The 21,593-nt window shown below is 41.0% G+C and overlaps 1 long non-coding RNA gene across 1 annotated transcript in view; it reads right to left on the reverse strand.

Annotated features, from left to right (window-relative positions):
- Positions 1-779: 779 nt before the first annotated feature.
- Positions 780-21,593, reverse strand: part of LOC140704820 (uncharacterized) — a 67,681-nt gene continuing 46,867 nt past the window's right edge. Inside the window, exon 2 of the long non-coding RNA XR_012084264.2 lies at positions 780-1,476. This is a non-coding gene — a long non-coding RNA (uncharacterized LOC140704820). The remainder of the gene's footprint in view (positions 1,477-21,593) is intronic.

Genomic DNA, 21,593 nt, shown 5'->3' on the forward strand with positions numbered 1-21,593 from the left:
TCTTACTCTCAACTCCAGTGCCAATTGCTTATAGATTCCTCTCTAAAACCCTCCATTTATCAAAGCAATTAATGGCTGGTGTTTGCTTTCTGAAGATGCATAGGGAATTTGATTGATAATTAGGTGGAGAGCTTCCTTTTGCAAAGGAGAAAACATCAGCACAAGAGCGTGCCCACCCTTTTGGTGACCTTGAACGAAAGGCAAAGAAAAATGATGAGATTGTAATTATTAAATTAGGAGCTGTGCGGGGACTTCCCAAAACTCCCCAGCCTGTTGAACTCAGTAGCATGAGCTTAGCTCATGACTACATGTTTTAATGAATGAGGGACAATGTGTGTGAATGCAAGCTGCAAAGAAGCATATTGAAGTTTTTCAGGGTCACAGACCTTTACCTAGGGGATGCCACCACCTCTCTCTTTCAGACTTGGAGAAATCTTTAAACTTTCAGAGAAATGCTAATAAGGTTTTCAGGGTATATGAGATGTTGAAGGATTGGTTTACCATGACCACTCCCCAATGAGTTTCCATGGCTGACTGGGGATTTGAACCCTCATCTCCTAGTTCATCATCCAATCCACTCATTGTTAGAAGTGACAATTTCTTAAGTGTTGAATGCACTTGGTCATCAATCTGACAGTGTTTCTGATCTCCCACAGCCTGCTAATTATCTTGTTTTATTTTTGGAGTGGTTAAGCAAGAGTTAAACACTGCCTTAGTTTGCATTTCGACTGCTCAGAGCCATGGCTCAAACTACTAGTATGTTTTTTTTATTTTTATTATTATTTTTTTTTAACCACATCCCTCTAGTGGCCAAAGATAGTTTTCTTGCTTCCTCAGGAATTCTTGGTATTCGATCATCAAAGCTTGATTGCTGTCTCTTTGTTCATTATTGGCATGAAGGTTTTTCTGTCCACAGTCCTAAAGGGTAGATTCCCTTCCCCCTGGTCTTTCTACAGTCTATTGCTCAGCAGCCTACTAGTCCTGCAGACAAAACAAAGGTACTCATTTTCATAACCTATTGCTATCCTTAAAAAAGATATTAAATACATTCATAAGCTCATAAGGAATAAGGGATAATCACAATTCCTTACGATTCCCCACTGTGCCTCCTTGACAGGAGTTGATGATCCACAGGGTCCCTTCCAGCTCTCCAATTCTAAGATGATGATGATGATATAAAGGTTCCACTTGACATTTTCAGTCCATTCGTGTCCGACTTTAGGGGGCGGTGCTCATCCCATTTTCAAGCCGTAGAGCCAGCGCTTGTCCGAAGACAGTTTCCATTGCCACGTGGCCAGCGTGACTAGGGAACGCTGTTTTACCTTCCCACCGAGGTGGTACCTATTTATCTACTCGCATTCGCATGCTTTCCAATTGCTAGGTTGGCGAGGAGCTGGGACAAAGCGACGGGAGCTCACTCCGTTCCATGGATTCGATCTTACGACTGCTGGTCTTCTTACCCTGCAGCACAGGCTTCTGCAGTTTAGCCCAAAGCGCCACCACATGAAAGAAAATAAGACAAAACAATTGATATATGGAATTTGTTAGTTGTTTTGCTAAGTCAATATGACAGCTTATATCAATTATTACATGACCTTATTCATGTTCTGCAATGCAAGGGTTATGTAGACTTTGATTTACAGGCCACCTTCCTCTCCAAAACAGGTCTCAAGGCAAGTCACAGTAAACACACTATAATATCAAATATCAAAACATAATGACATTTAAAGAAAACTATTTTGAAAATGATAGCAGAGAAAGGAAGGAAGAAAAGAAATGGAAAGCTGCACCCACCTAGTTACGAGCCCATATCTCAGCAACTGTTCAGTTTCCAAATGGCTGCTCACAAATATCTTATCCAAAAGCGAAGAGACAAAAAGTTTTAGAAAGAAAGAAAGAAAGAAAGAAAGAAAGAAAGAAAGAAAGAAAGAAAGAAAGAAAGAAAGAAAGAAAGAAAGAAAGAAAGAAAGAAAGAAAGAAAGGTGAAGATACCATACATTTCTAAAGCAACTAAAATATAGGCAGGCACGTTCAAGAATGCCACTTTCAAATTCTCTGCTGCTCCTTAGGTAATTATCAACCACACTTTCCTTGTTAAATGACAGAACTTTAAGTAACTTCTCCTCGATTTCAATTTGTATATTTTAATAGGCCTGGGAATAACAATTAATTAGGTTAAACAGAGAAATCCTTCCAACTCTGGAACAGTTCAGCAATAGCAAAATCTAGCTATGGGAGCTGTATGATCTTCTCTTTGGAGGCTTTTATGAGGATTCTGGGAAATCTTCTGCAAATGCTGAGCTTCTTCTTTTTTAAGGTGCAGAAAAATGGAACCCTGGCAACTGCTCTAGGATGCTACATGGTTAACAAAGGTCAATCAGAGAGGGATCTGGAAAAGGGGAATAACTAAAAGAAACACATTTTAGATGTTAGGCTGAAAAACAGACATACCGCCTTACGATAAAGCAATTCTAGGAAATTAGATACTATTTATTACTTTTACTTGTCTAGCTAAGGATAAATACAGCCCTGTATGTATATGTACCTGTCATAGGTAATTAGTGTCAAATAATTTGTTACAAAGACTTTTATAGAATAATCATAGAATAATGGAGTTGGAAGGGGACTATAAGGTCATCGAGTCCAGTCCCCTGTTTAGTGCAGGAATCCAATTAATTAGTGTCAAATAATCCAATTAAATGTTGATCTGTCAGATGTACAAGAGTGAACTAATACCTGATCATTACAAGCCCACTTATTTCAATATTTTTATCTCAGCCCCTTCCCTTTGGCTTCATCACAAGAACATCGTGGCTGTGTGTGTAGGTCATCATCTGTTGAGTCTTTGAGTGTTGCCTCTGTGCTGCTAAGTCTTGCTTCTTGCTTAGCATGGTGCTACACTCTGTATATTTGTACTTTTCTCAGGTAAACAAGGAGATATTCACACACTTGGCTAGCAATCATTGTGATGGATAAAATGGAAATTCCAATGGAATTGGTCTGTAATGCAGAAAATGTTGATAACATTGTTTTGAAAACAAGAAAACAAGTTTGACCATTGAAGCAGGGATACAGAATTTTTTTGTGGTCTTTAGTAGAGAAACATATGATTTTTCCATGGATTCCACCAGGGTTGCAAACCCTTTTGTATTTCAGTGAGCTTTGGTGGTCTTGTGGAATCAATGGATTTTTACATGCATTCTGCCAAACTAGTGAATTTAGCTATTTGTCAATAATAATAATAATAATAATAATAATAATAATAATAATAATAATAATAATAATAATAATAATAATAATAATAATAATAATAATAATAATAATAATAATAATAATAATAATAATAATAACGACAACGACAACAACGACAACGACAACAATGACGGTGGTGGTGGTGGTGGTGATGATGATTATGATGATGATGGTGTGCTGTAAAGTTAATTCTTATGGCAACTCTTTTCAGGATTTTCTAGGTAGAGAATATGCAGAAGTGGTTTACCATTCCCTTCTTCTGGGGGCACCCTAGGACTGTGCAGCCTGCCCAAGGCCACACGGGGTGGCTCTATTCACAGGAGGCACAAGCGGGAATCAAACTCCCAGCCTCTCACTGAGCTATCTAGACAACTGTTGGCCCTTAAGTAACTGAAAGCATTCAGTATCTTGCTATTCAAAACTCTTTTATGGTAACACTTCACAGTTCCAGGGTTTTAATTATTCTACCCTCCCCTCAATATTTCAACACTTTGTTCATGCAAAATATCTAACGTTGACATCAACATAACAAGATACTCCACAGAAAAATGTGCAACCAAGGTGAGACCACACTACTTTTTTTTTCATTAGCACCAGCATTTAGAAAAGCCTGCAATTTCTTTGGTGCTAACATCTATGTTTTGGGTTAACAATCTTGTATTTCTCACAAAACATAAAGTTTTATGTGGAAAAACTCCAAGATTATCTGCACAGAAGTACAGAAAAAATGTTGGAAAATAAAACAAATGCACACATCTCTTGGAATGTAATTAGCAGGGAGAAAAATATTGGTTTTTTAATTATTCTTATCTATGAGGAAGAATGTGTAAGAATTTGACATCTTGTTTTCATCTACACGAACAACTATGGAAAGTTGTATTCTTGAAGGCTTTCATGGCCAGGATCCAATGGTTGCTGTGGGTTTTTTGGGCTGTTTGTCCATGTTCTTAAGGTTTTTCTTCCTAATGTTTTGCCAGTCTCTGTGGCCGGCAACTTCAGAGGACAGGAGTCAGAACTCTGTGCTCTGTTGCAGTTTGTTGAATAGTTGAATGGGATGAGCTTTTGTCCTTTTCAGGAGATTGGTTCAATATGGTGATCAGCGTGTTTTTGTTGTGGGTGTATTGCTGTGGTAAGCTGGAGAGATGATCTGTCAGTGTGATTGATGGGTGTCATTAGCTGGTCTTTTGTGTGCAGTGATCACCGGTCCTTGTGGCTAGGTAGAGTTCGTTGACCTTTTGCAGGCTGTATTTTTCAGTGCTAGGAGCCAGGCTTTGTTGAGTTTTAGACTTCTTTCTTTCTTTCTTTCTTTGAAGCTCTGCTGGTGTTTATGGATTTCAATGTCTTCCCTGTGCAGTCTAACATAATGACTGCCGGTGTTGTCCAACATTTAAGTATTTTGAAATAGAATTTCATGTCCAGCTTGTTTTAGGGCATGCTCATGTTTAGGGTATGTAAAGTTGCACAGACATGTGCAAATATTTTCACGATTCCTCCATTGTAACTTCACATGAATAAGAAAACCATAATATGTTGAAAAATAAAAGGTTTCAAAATCATTGGTTAAAATCCTGTTGCTTAGTATACTAAGTCACAACTAGAGTAAATCTGCTGAATCAGTTGGGATTTGATCAGTCAACTCCTCCAAAAATTCCATTGATCCAATAGAACTACTCTATTTGCAACTTACTATGCTAAGCAATAGGAAACCATCCATTGTGGTATAATGCAAAACCTCAAAACAAAATTTAAAAAACACAAAACCCAAGTATTGATGTTCATGGTCTAACATTTGCACAGCTGGTCAACCACATGCTTAGAAGATAAATTCCAAACTACATCTTCTCAAAGACATCTCACTGTCCCAAATGCCAGGACATGTATTGGACATAGAGGTTTGCAATCTGTTTGAATATTGCTCATGTAATAAACACCCCTAAGCCCATTTGAACTAAATTGATTCCCACTTGCTGTTTCTACTGCTTTGTAAATCCACTAACGAAGGGACAAATGCTTTCAGACAAGTAGAAAGTATGTTTATTTGAACTGCTGAGAATACAGGAGACCAGTGAGCTTAAATGGATTCCACTTAGAGCATGTTTAAGGCTTGCTTTTATCCCCCACACTGGAACTGGGTTATTTGCAAACTGGGCTATTACTAATCAGTAGGGCTGCAGCGATGCAGTAAAGAAATACAGCTGCTTACCATGAGGGCTGGTTTAAAATGGAATATTGGACTCCTTGCTCAATTACCATGGATTTAGCAGGTAAGGCAATTAGGTGTTACAGGTCAGTTGGGGTGGTTTTTCTTCATTGATTTAAATGGGAGCTGAGCCACAGGTAGAAAACAATAGAACCAGCTTCTCTCTTTGATTGTGAGAACTTCTGTGTATCTATGCCAAATATTTACTCTCTGTATGCGCATGATTCTGCTCCATGCATATGCAAGCCGATTAAATATCTAATAATGAACTTAGAAATGCAGAGCAATAAGACGATGATTCCCATGGCAATTTGCAACATGAGTTGGTCTAAATTCAAGCATAATAAGTTGCAAATAGAGTACATCAATTGGATCAGTGGGATTTTTGGAGGACTTGACTCAGCAAATCCCAGAACTGGCAAAATATGCCATGTGCTGGTCTCACAGGAATACTAGATGATGGCAGCAGGCTTCCTTCATATTAAATGATTGGGCCAAGTTGTACTTGAGAGCTCTAAGAGCTACAGCAGCCCCTAGTCAGAATGAAGCAGCTGCCTTAAAAAGGCAGCAAATGGTTAATTACTAAATTTCTTCTTCTAAACTGTGTATTGTTATGGAGAAAGAGAAGCCTCATGCATCAAAATAACTTGGTGTGCTTGAAGTTCTCAGATAGCTTGAAGTGGGTAAGTATGGTACCATTTGCTGCCTCTAGCCCTGGGCTAGAGATTCAGGCTGGTTTCTTTTTAAGTGGAAAAACAGGAATTTAGGCCAACTCATGTTGCAGATTGCCATGGGAATCATAGTCAAGCGATATGAAGCACGGCAATTTTATGCATTCCTCAGCTCTATTCACTTAATTTGAACTAAAATCCACACCTTTAATGAAGATTTTTCCATTATCTCAAGGTGATGGTTTCCTCCTTCCTCTTCATTTTAGGATTTTTGTCACCCGATAGTAATAGCTATTTCTCTGCCTCTGCAGCTTTCCTGTGCCAGCTTCCTCTCATACTATCCCAGAGTTAATTATTTCCTGTACTCTCCATGCTGCTTTCTGGAAAGGGTAAAATTTATGCTGAAATTTCTATTCAATGGAAATTCACAATCAGGGACTTTTTGATGCCAACTTGTGTTTATTGCTTCACTGTATTACTGTCCAAATTAGATAACTGGGGGAACTTATTTTGCTACCTCCCAAATGAGCATATTTTGCATAACAATTTTTCATATGTTCTTGAATCAGCAAACTGGCTGTTAATTGCTTGAAATACTCCCAAATTGTTTGGCTGTTCTCTTATAGCTGTGCTATAGTGCATCTATGTTATTGTGCAGCAGAGCACATCAACATTTTTCAAGGCAATTCTAAAACTGAGGGCAGCTTAAACAAATATATATCTGCATATATATATATAACTGGACTTCAGATCAACACTAAATTTCAGACAAGATACAGCAGTCAGTTCTTGCATTTGTGCCAAATCTGGGCAGATGGTTTTTGAGTTATGGTTTTTCAAAAAGTAGAACTGTTGTACCACCCATACAGAAACGTAATTCTAAAGATCTCCAGAGATAAAGGAGATCAAATGCATTGAAAAGACCAATATTACTGTCTTCAAAGATAATGGTTGGCCCAGCCCACCTTTTTTATTTGGAAAGAATCCAGGCTGAAGGGCTGGAATACTGATCCTCAAAAAAGGCCTTTCATAAGGGAAAAACAGTGATTTTGTTATAAGACTGAGCATGTGTGCAATAGGCTTACCAGCCAAAGTATTGCAAATTAGATACATTGTTACAGCTTTGCAGGTGGGAAAGGCTGTAGGGCAATGAAAGATCACAAAAACAGGGTCAAAAGATGTTTTCATAAAGGAGTAAAAAAAGTCTTGCTTCAAAGAAAGTAATGAAGTGACAATCTTCCAAAAAGGAGGACATTCTGCCATGTATCTACATACACATAGCATTAAATTTTGTAAGGCATATTCAAAGTATTTCTGCATTACAGAAGCACAGAGGAGCTGTGTTTGTCCCAACCCTGAGTGCTTTCAGCAAGCATTCTCTCAGGATTTCTGAGACCAGGCTCCTGATAGTAGTCTTCGAGTAGGAAATCAGTGCCAGGTCTGGGGCAATCTGAACCTTTGACCCTGTCAGTCAGGATTTAATTAATTGACTTCTAGGATAATAACTTTTTAACTACTTCTGGCCAAATAGGCATTGGTGCTGGGAAAGGGATTCTATGTCTGGATGTAAAAATATTTTATTAAAGGATATTAAAAATATTAGAGAACAAATAATCAGAAGCTCACTTGTTTAAACTGTAACATTACTGGTTTTTTTGCTTTGTGGGTGCAGATGGTCCTATTCAATGCAAGCAGAGCTTTGAAGCCTATATCCTTTCACAGTTTCAATCATTCCACCTGTCTTGTCACTATTAAATTGTCAGGAACTTTAAAAATTCCAAAGAAGGTATGTGCCATCAATTCACTTCTGATGTGTCCTGATGACTTAATGAACTCCAAAATGTCTTATCATTAACACTTTTGCTCAGATCAGGGAAACCACAGCATCTCATGTTAGGTTGTTCTCCTACTGTGCCCCCCCTTCCTGGTTTAAAAACCAGGGGAAAATATATATGTTGTTTTGTGAAAAATTGACCAAGGAGCCAGAAAAAAAGAAGGAAAATGACTCACAGAGTTCTGCAGAGCCAACAATCTGTTTACTGCAAATATTTGATTCAAACAAACAGACAGACATATGGATGTCACCGGATGATCAATATAGAATGCCCTCATCCCATAACATCAACATAAGATAACAAAACAATATGATGAACAACACAAGAAAACAACAAGCTACTAGAAGAATACCAAAATCCATAAAATCAATTTTATCCCCTTATCTGTTCGACCTGTATATAGGATCTATCATATGGAAAGACAGACTAAATTCAAATGAAGGAGGAAGGAAAAATGGCGGGAAAAACATAAATAGTTAAATATATACAGTCAACACCATCTTACTAGAAGAAAGCAGCAAAGATTCAAAACGACTTTTGATGATAAAAGAAAGTGCCAAAGCAGGACTGCAGTTGAACATCAAGAAGACAAAAATCATGATTACAGGAGACCTACGCAACTTTAATGCTGACAATGAATACATTGAAATAATTAAAGATTTTGTGTACTTTGGTTCAAACATCAATCCAAATGGAGACAACAGTCAGAAAATGAGAGGAAGACTGAGAGTCATAAGGGCAGAAATGAAATGAAAGAATTAGAAAAGATAATCAAGTGTAAGGATGAGTCATTTGAGACAAAGACCAAGATCACCCACATTCTTGTATTCCCGATCATCATGTATGGGTGTGGAAGCTGGGCAGTGAAGAAAGCTGATGGGGGGGAAATGATTCATTTGAAATATAGTGCTAGAGGACAGCTTTGTGGATACCCTGGATGGCCAGAAAGATGAACAAGTTGATCCTAGAGCAAATCAAGCCTGAACTATTTCTGGAAATAAAAATGATGAAACAGAAGCTGTTCTACTTTGGGCACATTATGAGAAGGCAGGATTTTTGGGAAAAGACAACATTGCTGGGAAAGGTGGAATACAGCAGGAAAAGATGAAGAGAAAATAAGAGATGGATTGACTTCTTAAAGGAAGCCATAAGCTTGAGTTTGCAAGAACTGAGCAGGGCTGTTGAAGACAAGACAGTCTGGTGACTGCTAATTCATAGGGTCACCAGACATCTATGTGTAGCAACAGCAACATACATGCATATGGTCTGGGTGAATATACACGAATGCATACAGAGAGAAATGGAGGCCAGAACACTATGGATTATTTACCCTGACATAAGGACAATAGCATAAATTAAAAATTATAGTGGCAAATTGCTGCTAGTTAATATTTGTATCATCATGCATCAGCTCACACACCTGCCTCCACCACAAGAGATGCAAGCAGCTACTTGTTAACGAGCCATCTATGTTATTGACACTATTGCACGTAATTGGTATAACTATCCAAGAAGATTTCTGGCCCATATATATCTGTGTATGTGCATATACCTATGTATGACATACGCATATATATACATGTGCACACAAATATAAATTAATTGTTTCCATTTTGAAAACAAGCCAAACACTACGTTTTCCCTCAGTGAATCTGTAAATGAACTAACATGCACCACTGAATTTTCCTAAAAACAACACCCATGTGTCAAGGTCTGCCCCAGCTCCCTGGTTAGCCTAAGAAAGCAGTGCTTCAGTTCGCTACTGATGAAGGCTCTTAAGCAGTCCACGTATAGACAGACTTCATAATTTAATAAGCTGTAGGTGAAATGGGGAAAGATCAGGAGTAGGGGAATGTGACTGCCTCTTGAGTAGGGGAAGAAGGAGAATTTTCTCATAATTCCTTCTCCCTCTGATGCCCTGATGTGCTTTCGATTGTGGGAAGGCTTCCAGAACACTGTCCCTTGGAACTTATTGCCATTCCAAAGCATACTGCAATTACAGAAAACTCCTCACATGCCTTGAAGGGACCCAGTAAGCATGGGGACTGTTTTGCTGCTGCTTTTCATTAAGAACATTGGAAATGTGTCAGGAACGTCAGAATTTCAGTCGCAGTTGGATCCCTGCTAATCCACGAAACACATCGAAGTAGATAGTAAGCTATCTAACAATGTGATCAGATGAACATTTGTCCCATTGTTTGGTCCACTGTGGGTATAGGCTGCTTCACTGCTTTTGCTGTCAATGTAATTTAGAGAGGGAATGAGCCTGTTCCCAGAGCATTCCCACCAGCACTTTTGTGCCTCCCTATCAGGGGCTACTGGTTTTATTTTATTTGGTGTGGGTAGGAATGCTCCATTTTGGTTTGTTTCCAGGACTTCTGATCACTGGAAACAAATCAAAGCAGAGCTTGTGGCTTTAAATTTCTCTTCTGCTTTCAATTTCCCAATATCGTTAAGCAACTTATGAAGGCAATGTAGCCACTTCACAATACTGGGAAATTAAACAGTTCCTCTGCTCCTCAACAGAGGAAGGAAACATAAGGTAATTTTTTCTTAAGTCTCTTTTAACAGCACTAATGTAATATACTACACAGAAAAAAAAATTCTCCGGGAAGTGGGAGGAGAGAGGAGAGAACAAGGAGGGTTATTTCTGTGGCTTTTGTTTTTCTCATAAGGGAGGCATACCAAATAGGAATGCTTGAGGTGTGTATGCCATTTAAATGCAAGAATCACATCAAATGACATACCAGACCTCTATTCAACCTTATGCAACCCATTTATCTTGCTCCAAATTAGCTGCTTCAAGCACATTGGAAGAAAGGTGGAATATAAATATAACTAATAAAATGAATATAGCATAAAGACTTTTTCATTTGCAGAGATAATGATGTCTTTTGCCACTCCCCTCAGTTTTTACTTCCCCTCTAAGACTAGATGAAATCTTCAAAGTTGTTTGTGTAGGGAGATGAGATTTGATTTATCTAGTAATTTATCTAGTTAAAAGGTATCTCAGTTGCAATCCACAATATGGGGGGGTGTGGCTTGATCTTGATTGAATGAAACCCACTAGCATTATAAAAGCCCTGCACTTCATGGAAAGTGAAGCTGCTAGAAGTACTTTCTTTATACGGATTAACACAGTTGCCTACATTTTTGGACTCCTCTTGGAGTTTGGCTTTGGTAGGCGGGCATCATGTGCCACCCCTCAATTTATGCATTTCCCAAGACTCCCTCAAATAAACCTTTTTTTTTAAAAAAAAAAGTGGAAGCATGAGTCCTAGTTTATTTGTAGCTATTGCACTTCATTCACTTTCTGTATAGTTATTTAATACAGTGGTGCCTCGCTAGACGATGATAATTCATTCCACTGAAATCACTGTTTAGCGAAATCATTGTCTAGCGAAAAGCATTTCCCCATTGGAATGCATTGAAACCTGTTTAATGCATTCCAATGGGGAAGAATCGTCGTTGTCTAGCGAAGATCGGCCATAGGAAAGCCACGTTGCGAACCGCTGATCAACTGTTTAAATAGCTGTCTTACGAAGATTAGATCCTGAAAACACCCATTTTGTGAGTGCGGAGGGAACTGTCAAAATCGTTGTCTAGTGAAAATCAGTTTGCGAAGCAGGGACCAAACACTGTCCAGCGAAATTCCCCCATAGGAATCACTGTTTTGCGAATCGCTATAGCGATCGCAAAAAGTCAATGTCTAGCAAAAAAACCGTCATGCGGGGTAACTGTCTAGCGAGGCCCCACTGTATTTACTTACTGCTTTTTAATCTAAAACTGTATATATTCTTCACCTTAATTGGCCAAATTGATTGAAGAAGTCTTTCCTTGTACCGACCTCTTGCCAGTTTCCAATTTGTGAAATCAACGTGGGTTAGTTTCATAAATGAACCCAGAAAAATTGAGTCTGATGGAAAATTGCCTGAATCAGCCAGGATAATTATGGTAAAGGGCTTCACTATTACAGAAAAAAATATTGCTGAAAACAACATTTTGTTGTTTAGTCATTAAGTCATGTCCGACTCTTCGTGACCCCATGGACCAGAGCACCCCAGGCCCTCCTGTCTTCCACTGCCTCCTGGAGTTGGGTCAAATTAATGTTGGTAGTTTCTATGACAATGTCCAACCATCTCGTCCTCTGTCGTCCCCTTCTCCTCTTGCCCTCAATATACTAAACAACTAAATAAGTGCAAACTAAGTGAGCTAAGTATTGAAAAGTTTCAAATCAATGTACAGAGAGTCACATATTTCCTCTTCTTGTGGAGCTAGCCTAGAGAGCAACATGAATCCTCAGGGCCCAGAACATTCCTCAGGAACAGAAAAGAAGAGGGAGAGGCTACCAATCATCAACCTTTGAAAGGTCTACTCTAGACTGTCCAGGGTTGCATTTGGACTGGCCACTGGGAGCCTGGCCACGGGCCTCCACTTGATCAACAAAGAAAAGGCCAGGTACCTATCTTTTTCCAGCCAATGTAACCACTCAAATGCAGCTGCTGCACTGACATTAGCAGAGTCTGAGTCAGAGAGTACATTTTCTAAACCTAGCCTTTGAAATGGTTTTGTTTCACTATGGTCTGGCCTTTTCAGATATTATTCTTGTGGCAAGGCTATAGCTTTCCTTTTAAAATGTTATCAGCAAAATTGATCTGTCACAATGGTAGCCTAGCACAATGTGTGCTTACAAGATGTTTTACAGTCACTTAAATGTTTTTTCATCAGCTGTCCACAATGCTTCTGTTTACCAGGGTAGAGTCTTTGTAGCTTACAAAGGAAGGGAGAGGGGATATCATAAGAGTGTCTCTTACAGTTCAGCTATAAAAAGAGGATTTTTTTAAAAAAATTATAGTTTGAGAATCCCCCTGTATCAGTCCCATGAAAACTGGACTTCGGAAATGTTAGCTACCATATATTGGTTCATTCACTTCTGTATTCCACTTTTTGTCCCTATGAACTCATGGGGGTGTCAATGGCTCTCTTTTTCACTACTTTATTTTCCCAACAACCATGCAGGCTGAGAATATCTAGTCCAAGCTCACCCAGTGAATTTCATGGCTCAGTGGAAGCTGGAACCAAATCTACCCATTCCAAGTCTAAGGGCTTATCTACACTACTGATTAACCCCGCAATATGCTGCCACCTCCCCCCCTCTGCTGTTTACTCAAAGAGGCCGACATAATGGGCCAGGGATGGTGAGTGAGGGGACAGGTAGGCAAGGAGCAGGGTGGTTAAGGGCAACTGGGCAGGGAGCAGTTTATGATGGGAGAGCAAGGCACATTGGGCAATTGCAATTCAGCCTCGAGCTAAAAAAAAGAGACTCTGCCAGGAGGAGGTTAAATGATATGCTTCCAAACAGAATAACCCCAGTCCAGGGGGGGACTAGATCCACTGTGCATTGTTGTGAGGCTGGGAGCACCTCCAAAGGGGCTCCACAGAGTGTGCCATCCGTCTCTTCAGGAAAAAGCACTGAGGGACCCCTGTTGGGCGTAATAGATGATTTACAAGGATTATGTGTAGGAGCAGGAATGACAGAGGGCGCTGTCTCGGTGGGAAAGGAGGAGGGTATAAAAGAAAGGGAGGAGGCCCAGTGGAAAGAACACAACCAGAGTTTAGAGAATCTTGAGAAACCCTGTGGAATCAGTCCATTTGGTTCCAAGTTGAGGCAAAACCGAGGCAAAATGGTATGGGAGCCACAGGTGAGCTGGATCTTTCGTGCCCCCCCCCACATACTAATACTGAGCATAGTAGCACCAGAGGTTTTGGGCACATCACCTAAATGATATGGTCAAGTTTGGAGTACTTCACCCTTCACATTAAAAGGGAATTTGTTAGAGTTTGAGGACAAGAAATGTTATGAAAGCCACTGAGGAACAAGAGACAAATATTTTTATTAAGAAATACTATGACAACATGTTACAGAATAAAGATGTTTTACTGGAGAATTACGAAGTGCATGACTCATCTGTACACTGCAACATCACAGAAAGAGAAATAGGGGCTGCACAGAATCACAGTCATGTACAGTGGTGCCCCGCATAGCGACGATAATCCGTGTAGCAAAAATCATCGCTATACGGATTTGTTGCTATGCGAAATAAAAAAAGCTCATAGGAATGCATTGAAACCCCTTCAATGTGTTCCTATGGGCTTAAAACTTACCTTTTAAGCAAAAATCCTCCATATGGCGGCCATTTTAGCTGCCTGGTAAGCAAGGAATCCATCCCTGTTTTACACGGCGGCCATTTTGGAACTGCCGATCAGCTGGGGAAAAATCATCGCTATGCAAAAATCAGTAAGCAAAACAGCTTACCAATCATCGCAAAGTGATTTTCCCCCATAGGAAACATCATTATGCGAGCGCAAAAGCGATTGCAAAAACATCGTCGCTAAGCGGATTCATCGTTAAACGGGGTGCCCGTTATGTGAGGCACCACTGTAATCAACTTTTTAAAACATTGATGCTATAGCAGCTAAATGTGGTTCATATATCCGTTCTTTTGCCAGTATAATCAGGACGTAGGATTTTAACCAATACATTGTAATGGCTTGCTTCTACTTGAATACCTAGTTAAATCTATAAAAAGGGTTTCTGAGTGGGTGAGCATTCCGGTACCTTATTGCCCACCTGAAGCACTGACGTCCAAGAAGAAGTGCTGGAGGACATGAAAAAGGCAACCCTTTATATGCTCTTGTACACTGTTCCGAGTACATAGAGACCTTGGATACAATTTCTTACAGCTCTTGTGTTTTCCTTTCTTTTCTGCTCTTGCCTGCTACCTCTTCTGTTGCCTGGCAGAGCTGAAGTTGGTCTCTCTTTTAATTTCTCTGTTATGCACAGATACAGTAATGCATGTACTGTACTCAACTGTCACTTTGCAAATACCGAGCTGTGTATATATCCACTAGAATCAAGGACACCCTTCTAGCAGTGGAGAGTTCTGCCGTATTGCCATTTATCTAATAGTTAAATGGAAATATTTCATTGTGCCTAGGATGCCACCCAAGTATTCTGGTGCACAATTATTTCTTTCAGATGCTGAAGTGGTTGTCAGGTTTGATTTTATAATTAAAACTCAAGTGTTCTAGGAAGGAAAGAGAATGTGAAAGGGATTATATAGTTGTGTACAATCTATGGTTCTGTGAACACTTGCTTATGAAGTCTGCTGTCTTGAATGGTCTACTTGGAGATTTTTTTTCTTTTTTTGCCCTCCACCCACACAAGTCTTCTTGAGGTGGTGACAGGGCCTGCCATGGCTAGAGAAGCTGAGGAAGAATCCATCCATCCATCTTAGAACTGCAGAGCTGGAAGGGACCTTATAGATCATGGAGTCCAGGCCCTGTAAAGGGTGGTGGTGGTGGTGTTAATGGTAGAGAATCAAACTCCTAGCCTCTGGCTCCGCAGCCAGAAGAGCAGCTGTTCCTCAGCACGCTGCTGTTGTTGAAGAAACCCTAGCAAAGTGTGGGGAGATGGTGGTATGTGCAACTCAGTATCAAGCAGAAGGTTGAACTGACTCCCTATTGTCTGTTGCACGGGAGATGTGCCAAAAAAAGTTGAGAAGGCGAGGGTGAGAAAAAGCAAACGTAATCCTCTGGCAGGGAGGGTAATAAAATATGGCTGGAAAGGCCCTTCAACCTGAACAGGGCTGCATTTCCTGGTTTGGAGGAAGATGGAAGAGAGGAGACTGAGAACCTGTTCTCAATGCCAGAATAAACCAGCAGAGGGATAATCTTTTGGATTCAGGCTAAAGGCATGTGGACTTGAGCATGAATTCAAAGTTTTTGTGTTTGTGTGTGTGTTCTTACACGACACTGCCACCACCAAGGTCAGTCACGTGCATTGGGCAAGCAGTGTGTGTGGGAGGGGGAGCAATCATGAAGGCAAAGTGGGGGTGATCAGGCAGGCAATTGCACTGGTGAAGGATGGGTGATTCGGCAGGCTCCGTTGCTTTTTTTTTTTAATCCCTATATATATATACAGAAATGATTTCAAGGAATTGATTTGCCATGGGCCTCAAAACACATGGACCTCTGGCAGAGGAGCAGTAATCTGCATGTGCACATGCATTGTGTGTACAATAATAAATTTTCAGCAGAACCTGGGTTTTATTGTCAGTGGGATTGATCCCCGAAAGAAGCCGGTAAGAACGAGGTGGAGGCGAGCCCCTTTTAGGAGAAAGCATCTGGTATCATCTGAGTAGAACTGAGTAAGTAGGCTGCCTCAAGGCTGGGGTGCCCCAGGCTGCCCAGGACCTATTGTTGCCCAGTAGAAGGCTTACAGAGGGGTTGGAGAAGCACGAGGCCAAAGTCCTGGAAAAGTGTCTCTGGATGGGAGCAGACACCAGCCTTGAAAGACCAATTACTACAGGCTCTAACTCTGAGAAGAAACAAGGGATGGAATGACAGAGGAAGATAAGGCAAAGAATGACTAACTAAACTTGTATTTACCTTGCCCTGGAAGGGAAATTCACAGTCTTGTAGTTATAGCTCTACAAATTAGAATAAAACTCACACATATCATGTAAATCCAGCAAAAGAGGACTGGTCCTTACAGTGCCACTAAAGGCTAACAGGGATAAGGGAACAGACAACCACTTTGCCAGTGACACAGCCTTGAAGTTCCAATGAAGTCTTTTTCCCCCTAATGTGCGGAGCTAAGCACACCCTTGGGGACCACAGGCCCAAATGGCAGATCTGTTAAAAATGTTGACGGGTTCTGTAGTGGAGCCAAAGCTCCCAGCAGTGAAAGATCAAATATTTTTACTGGCAGGAGCAACATCATCATCTGCTACCCCCTCAGGCTCCCCTGTTCCTTCAGGGTTTCGCTGCCATCCCCACTAGAACTGGGGTATGGGGGAGAGCACGGATAGTTTTACCCAAGTAGTAAGACAATGCTCTGACCCACTTGTAAGACTACTGGCAGATCAAATTGGTGGATCTGGATTAACACAGTTGCCTGAACGTTTGGACTGTGTGGCTCCAGGAATTGCCATTCTCACATTTCGAAATTTACCACTGCTCTGGGAAGTGTTGCCCTTTAACAGCTGCTGACTCTTCCCCATTTCTGGGCTGAAGTGAACTTGTGACACCTTTAACACAGCTTGTTCAGATAAAAACCTCTCTGTTCATAGAATATCGAAGGCAGGATATGACTTCCATCTCTTAGTTGTGCTAAATTTTGTGCACACTAAAATCTTCCCATGTAGATTGGGGGAATCGCATATAGAGTTATAGGGCATTTGAAAGTGGCCTGGTTTTTTTTAAAATTAGCTTGTATAATCATAGGATCTATCCTGCCCTCTCCCCTGAAGTTATCCTATTTGTTCTAAGCTGGACATTATTCTGGGGGATTCGGAGCCCTCACTTTTCTCTCCTGCCCTTGCTCCTCAGAGCTCAGGGTACTGTATATGGAAGTATACAGTACTGGATTCACTTCAGAACCTGATTTTGGTGATTTGGAACCTGCCCTCTCCATTGGTTCTAGACTAGTGTTTCCCAACCCTGGGTCCCCAGATATTCTGGATGACAACTCCCAGAAATCCTAGCCAGCATAACTAGGAAGGCTTCTGGAAGTTTTAGTTCAAGAACATTGGGAGAGCCAAGATTAAGAACCAATGTCCTAGACTGATTTTTCAGACCCAAGGAAGTATTTGAATCTAAATGTGGGAATCCAAATCTTTGTGCCTCCCATTTGCTTGCTGTTGTGTTAAAAAAGAAAAAAAAGCACACACACAAACACAAACATAAGCACATGAGATTTTGAGAGGTAGTAGCACATTCAGAACTGACTAACAGGGGCTCTGGGGGTTTTATTCTGGTCTTTTTAAAAGTTATTGGCTGCCTATTGGAAATGAAATGCCATTTTAAACAAAGCCTTTAGAGTCAGTGGAGTGTTCAATCCTGCCTATTTAAGCGGCTTCACAGCGACATATCTCCTCCAGGCTGAAGCCACCACAAATACCCCCAGTGTTGAAGCTTAGGCAATGTGCTGTAGTGAATGCTTAGCAAAAGGGAAAGTCAGGCTGTTCCTGCAGCAGTGGCCAGAGGATTGGAAAATATCAGTCTACATCCCAATCCCAACGAAGGGCAGTGCCAAAGAATGCTCCAACTACCAAACAATTGCACTCGTTTAACATGCTAGCAAGGTTATGCTCAAAATCCTACAAGGCAGGCTTCAGCAGTATGTGGACCGAGAACTCCCAGAAGTACAAGACAGATTTCGAAGGGGCAGAGGAACTAGAGACCAAATTGCTAACATGTGCTGGATTATGGAGAAAGCCAGAGAGTTCCAGAAAAACATCTACTTCTGCTTCATTGACTACGCAAATGCCTTTGACTGTGTGGACCACAGCAAACTATGGCAAGTTCTTAAAGAAATGGGAGAGCCTGACCACCTTATCTATCTCCTGAGAAATCTATATGGGGGACAGGAAGCAACAGTTAGAACTGGATATGGAACAACTGATTGGTTCAAAATTGGGAAAGGAGTACGACAAGGCTGTATATTGTTCCCCTGCTTATTCAGCTTATATGCAGAATACATCATGCGAAAGGCAGGACTGGAGGAATCCAAGCCAGAATTAGGATTGCCAGAAGAAGTATCAACAACCTCCAATATGCAGATGATACCACTCTGATGGCAGAAAGTGAGGAGGAATTAAAGAACCTCTTAATGATCTGAAGCTCAACATCAAAAAAACTAAGATCATGGCCACTAGTCCCATCACCTCCTGGCAAATAGAAGGGGAAGATATGGAGGCAGTGACAGAGTTTACCTTCTTGGGCTCAACTGGTGGCAGTGTGTCAGAAGGGGTGCTGAGATACTTTGTGAGCTCTGTGTTTGGGGAGACAAGCAGGGGCCACGGGGTAAACACCACACCAGTTAATAAAGCTAAACTGCATAAAAAGCACTGAGGCAAATATAAGCGGCATGACCAATGTGTTATAATGGACAGAGTAAGGCACAATTCCCCAGCTCTGCCATAGACGCTCACAGAAGGGTTGAAGTGGTAAAACCACTTCTTATATACCTCACTTGGTTTGAAAACCCAGTTAGGGCTGCTAAAAGTAGTCCAGACTTGACAGCACAGTGCAACAAACATACATGCAGATCTTATTCTTATTTCATACTGAAGCAAGAACACTAAACGAGCAAAGTCTATCTCTTCTTTCCATTTTCTTTCTGAGGTGACCACATAAAAAAGAGGACAGTTTTATACCACTTCATCATAAAAAAGAAATTTCGGCAGGTGTAGCCTGATCAATAGGTTTAGCTTCTCACCCTGCTGAAAATTATTCTCTCACAAAGATAGAGGGGATCTGTCCTCTCCTACTGATCGCTGACCTATTCTCACCACTCCCTGAGGTTATTTTTATATGGAGTTATTGGAGACAAACCGTAGCTTTCATGCTTTAACACAGTTGGAAGCCTCATTTGTGATTCAGCTGTTACTAACAAGTGTGGATCAACATGGTCTTTTTGATCTCCCTTTGAGGATACGCCTGTGAGGAATATTTTTAAAGAGAATCGGAAGCTCAAAATTTACTACCGATTACACAGCCTTCTCCATCCCCCAATGGTTTCTTTCACTTGCCTCCTCAGACCCAGGGAAGCGGCTTTCTGATTTCTTCATTCTTTCCATCGTTTATCGAGGCTTTTGGTGTTTCTCAGCAATGGGAGCTTATAGCTGGATCCCATTGACAAATAAAACCTGCTGTTGTACTAGGTGGTCCTAAAAATTGGGGGGGGGGGGAGGCTTAAATTTTAGCATATACATGAGGTACGTCCATGTGGGGGGGCACTGTACCAGGGGAGTGAGTTTTTCTACTCCCCTGCCAGAGGTCCATTTATTTTGAAGCACATATGGAACTGATTAATTGGAATCAATTCTGCATATGTGAACACTCCTACCACTTTTTTTTAATGCTGCTATTTGGTATAGCTCCAGAATGAAAATAATAATAATAAAAGCACCATAGTCCACTTGCCTTGATCATTTGCTTGCTCGCTCACCCAGCCGCCAATTGCCCAACAATTGCCTGATCGCTAGTTCACCTCCCCAAACCTCAGATTGCTTGCTCGCCTTCCCATCAACCCATTGCTGAACTGATTACTCGCTCACCCCCCTGTTCACTTGGTCACCCCCTGCCTGCCTGATGGTCGCCTGTCCTCCCACTGCTTGCTCCTAGAATGAAGCACCGGGCTTCACTCCCTGGATCAGCTGGGTGGCGCGGTGCTCTCTCAGAGGCAACGACGGGCTGTGCTGCTGTGGCTCCTCTCAGCTGGCTTCTTTGTAGCAGGGAAATGAGGTCTCTGGTTCTGAGCAAGCTCTCTCATCAACCTTTAGGACTGGAATGTATAATGAACCCTCTGGGTTGGCTAGAACAGGTATGAGCCTGCCTTCTCTTCCTTTCTTAGCAGAGAGTTTCAGCAATCAAGAGAAGAAACCTGATTTGAAAAAGGGTGCCTGCCATACTCAATTCCAGATGTGGCTTCCCACAAGTCTGACTTGATAGTGATACGTTTATTAATTGGTTTTATTTCTATTCCATCTTCCCTCCAATGATATGGTTTTCTTACCCATATACACTCAGAGGGAGTGTAAGTACTGTATAAACTAGAGATGGGCACAAACTTTGGTTTGGAGGTTTTTGCTGATTTGTCAATGCATATTTTCCCCCACCTCCTCTGCATGCTCACCCACTCCCCAGATGATGGATATGTCCCTCTCTGCCTCATCCATGCAGCTGCCCACTCAAACTTTGCAGCCATGTTTTCCTTCTCTGCCTCCTTCAGCAACTGCCCACCTAGACAAGGAGGTGGGGCAGGGATTTCTGCAGGGATTCCTTGGAGTGAGCGGCTGCTGGCAAAGGTGGAGGAGGGAAGCATGGCTGCAAATGGTTAGTGGGCAGTCATGCTGAGGAGGCAGGGGGAAGCACGTATCACCTGGGAAATGGATGAGCATGCAGAGGAGGTGGGAGGGGGAAGTATGAAGCACCTACATAACACTTGTGTGGGCATGGCTCTAAACCAACACAAACCTATGAACTGAGGATCATGCCCATCTGTAGTATAAATCTATAGTTGTTGTAGGCCCTGTAGTTAGTACACCAGCCATGATGAATTAGCCGGAGGATTAATAAATAAAAGCCACTGTTCTCCCCTATAAAGTAAAAAAGTTCTTCTAAAGCTTCCAGTCATACAGATTACAGGGATCACCAAGGAAGAAAAGGTGTTTGAAAGGGAAAGCAATACTAATTCTGAATTATTTTCTGCTATGCTACACTAAATCCTTCCTACCACTTCTGTCAAAGTTGGTGGGAGCAAAAGTCAATGGATTTCTAATACATGGACTAGAGGGCCAAAAGGGTATAAGCAATTTTCCATTCTCCTTTATGTTATGCCCCTGATAATTCTAAGTCCTTTATTTGCATAAAATTTCATTACAAAGCAAAACATTTTTTTTACTCTTTGCCTTCTACCAACTCTGAGTTCAAATAAATGTGAAATGCAATGAAATTCCCCTTCCGAACATGCCAGATTAAAAAAAAAGAAGAAGAAAAAAAGAAAATACATTCTCTCTTGCTTTATCCACTTTTATGAAACCTATTAAGTAAATACCTGGGATTTTG

Source organism: Pogona vitticeps, chromosome 2 (genome assembly GCF_051106095.1).
Source record: "Pogona vitticeps strain Pit_001003342236 chromosome 2, PviZW2.1, whole genome shotgun sequence".
In the NCBI taxonomy this organism is placed as follows: Eukaryota; Metazoa; Chordata; class Lepidosauria; order Squamata; family Agamidae; genus Pogona; species Pogona vitticeps.